Consider the following 3534-nt stretch of genomic DNA (forward strand, 5'->3'; position numbering starts at 1 on the left):
AAATAATTTTAATTTTCACTAACCCTTGATTGAAATTTAGCATTTTCCTCAATTTTATACATATATATATATATATATATATATATATATTAATCTTCTGAGAAGGGGTGTATAGGCTTCATCAGACTGCAGACAGTGTGGTATAAGACTCAGGATTCAGAAAGACCTGAGTTCAAATTCTACCTCAGACACTTACTAGTTGTGTGACCCTGGGAAAGTCATTAACCTTCATTTGCCTCAGTTTCCTCAAATGAAAAATGGGGATAATAATAGCACTTTCCTCCTAGAGCTTTCATGAGGATCAAATGAGATAATATTTGTAAAGCGCTTAGCACACAGCACCTGGCACATAGTAGGCACTGTAGAAATATCCTAGTTCACATGTTGAGAGGAAGGTTGCATCTCCCAGAGGGAGCTTCCTCAGCTGATTAGAAAAGGAGATTGGGGCAGCTGAAGGGTTGCTGTGGGGCAAGGGCAAACTTCAAAGTGCTATTCAAATATGAGTTGTTATTCAATTCCTTCCCCAATCAAACACTTATCAAACACCTACTACGTGCAAGCATCTGTGCTGGGCACTGAGGAGATAAAAGGAAATAGATGCCCTACCTTCTCCACTCTCAGAAGAAAAGGGAGAATTTTGGTGGAAAGGAATGGGAGAGTGAAAATGGAGGTCTGGGAGCTAAGAAAGTCAATGAACTGAGTGGAGAGGAGGAGAAGGGGTAGAAGACAGGGAGATCAAAAAAACATTGAACTAAATATTTCTTTCACAGTTTTCATCTAAATGTTTGCTATTCTGAACTCGCCAACACCAACAAACATGAACATTTCTAAAAACCAAGAACAGAAAAAAGAGGACTCTATGTGACTGTGAATCTCAACTATATAGTTTACTGGTATATAATAAATTCAACTCAGTTTCAAAGCTAACCCTCTTCTCTACATTAAAAAGAATTGACCCTCTTTACTTTTTTTCTCCTTTTTTGGGAGGGTTGGGGGTGGAGAAGGTATCACTATTACTAAATTCACTCAGATGAAGTGATAAAGGCTTATCTTGGGCTACACAAGGCAGGGACCACAAGGACACTCTTTTCCCCATAATCCTTCCTCAGTGCTAAAAGCAGAGATTATTTCTCTATCTTTATGTCCCCAAATGCCCAAAATGGTTTCTTGCACACAGCAAGCGCTTAATAAATGTTTGATGAATGAATTTGGTAATAACTCAACTTCGCATGAAATGTTAAAGTTTGTGATGCAATTCTCTCACTACATTCGCTAGGTAGCACCTGGATACCCATTTTACGGAGGAAGAAACTTGAGACTCTTGGGAAATTAGGAGAATTAGCAAGCATCTAAGGTGTGATTCCTACCTAGATATCCTGACTCCAGGTCCAAACTCTTTCTGCCACCTATACCATTGATTCAGGAAGATCTTGGAAAGCAGGATTTGCTTTTTATTTCATTTTTGTATGCCCCACAACTTCCATGCTTCCACCAATACAGTAAATGCTCAATAAATGTTTATGGAATCGAACCAAGCTGAATGTGTTTCCCTCAGCCCCTTCCACAATGCTTTGAACAATATGGCCACTTAATGAGTTTGTTGAATCTCCCTCTTTCCTAAACTAAAGTATAATTTAGTATTCATTATTTTGTTGCTATTTGTCCAACTTGTAGTATTCAGTCAGTTCATAGAGATATCAGTACCTTTTTTCCTATTAAAGGTATGCTTGAGAAAGAATAATTCATAAATTAATTAGCCTCAGTTTATCATTCAGGGCAGCTAAGTAGTGCAGTGGATGGAGTGCAGGGCCTGGAGTCAGGAAGATTCATTTTTGCGAGTTCAAATCTGCCCTCAGAAACTTACTAACTCTGTGACCCTGGGCAAGTCACTTCACCCTGCTTGCCTCAGTTTCCTCATCTGTAAAATGAGCTGGAGAAGGAAATGGCAAACCACTCCAGTATCTCTGCCATGAAAACCCTAAATGTGGTCACAAAGAGTTGGACATGACTGAAAAATGACTAAACAACAGTTACAGCTTTTCATTCAAACAAATCTATAACAATTTTTGCCCAAATAATTTTCCTTTGTTTTTGTTCATCAATGACCTTTAATAAGGGAAACTGTATTTGTATTTCACAGGCACGTTTCATAAGCCTGGCATTTAATTCTAGGGAACTAAGCTCATCCAACTCTTTCCAATGGAAACTTTTGATCAAACAATGAAGCATGACAAACTAAGAGCCTTTAGAAAGGAAAAATGAACAGAGACAATTCATTGTCCTGTGTTAACACATACGCACATGTAGCACTTGGGATATTTTCACATGTCCCTCAGAAAAGGTATGGCAGGTTTGGTGTATTTTGTAGGCCAGCATCAACTCAAAAGCAATGGCTCTTGAGCACACCCTGATTGATGTGTTTCCATTTTTCAGTCAGCCAGAAGATACTTTACTTCGAAATAAAAAGACATTTAATGAAACAGCATAACAAAGTGGCAAGAAGAGATTCCTCTCCATACTCACACGGGGTACAACCTCTCACAAGTTACCATAGAACCATAACTGGGGAACGTGCATGGCATTACGTGCAGCCAGGAAACATTAGTGAAATAGTACATTAGAATCCACGAGGATAAGGCACGTCCATGGAGGAATGGAGAGCACACACTTTAAGTCCCCATGTGGCCGGGCACATTCAAGAAAGGCATGTGAAGAGAGAAAAGTATGATCAAGTCACACGTGTGGCTGAGGCAACAACTTACACATCAAACACTAATGCAGATAGCCTCTGGTGACATCACAGTGCACAGCACATCTAATGGGCGCACGCAACACCTCTCCTTGGCATTATGTCATCTCTGCTGGTCATCTCCACTGGTTTCTCATTGTAACTGCTCTCCACTACCATCTACTGGGCTGCAAGAGAAGTCAGCTGCTGTCCCCAGCTCCGCTAGGTTAGAGTACAAAAAAGTTTCTCCTATCAGGAAGAGCCAAAGTTCTTTTCATTCATATTCAAGGTCTAAGAGTTAAGATACCAAGCCCAGCAATTAGCAGAATGCTCTAGGGTAAAATGGAGTTTATTCTTTTTGTCTGATAGTGCCTGGGGCTGATTTAAACCCACGGTCTCAGACAACTATCTGACTTAGGTTGGAAAATTCTTTTTAACTCCTTGTTCAAACCTGATTAGGATCCCAAGTCCCCAAAGTAAATTGGATTCTGCTAGAAAAACACCACAATGTTGATCTGGAAGCTAGGGGGCTAGGTAGGCCTCCTTCGTTGACTGGTGTGTGAATGAATTTATGGTCCAGAACAAAAACTAAATGAAGAAGGCAATCTTCACAACTTTCCTGGTCCATATTTTCACCTTTACTATATATAGCTACAAGCCATAATAATGCCTTGGCTTTTGCTGTATATTCTGTTCACTGCAAAACTTCACTATCTCCCTATAGATAGATATAGATAAATACACATATATACACAGAAGGAGAGAGAGAGAGAGAGAGAGAGAGAGAGAGAGAGAGAGAGAGAGAG

This window comes from Vombatus ursinus, unplaced genomic scaffold, assembly GCF_900497805.2.
Source record: "Vombatus ursinus unplaced genomic scaffold, bare-nosed wombat genome assembly UNPS02014799.1, whole genome shotgun sequence".
Classification (NCBI taxonomy): Eukaryota; Metazoa; Chordata; class Mammalia; order Diprotodontia; family Vombatidae; genus Vombatus; species Vombatus ursinus.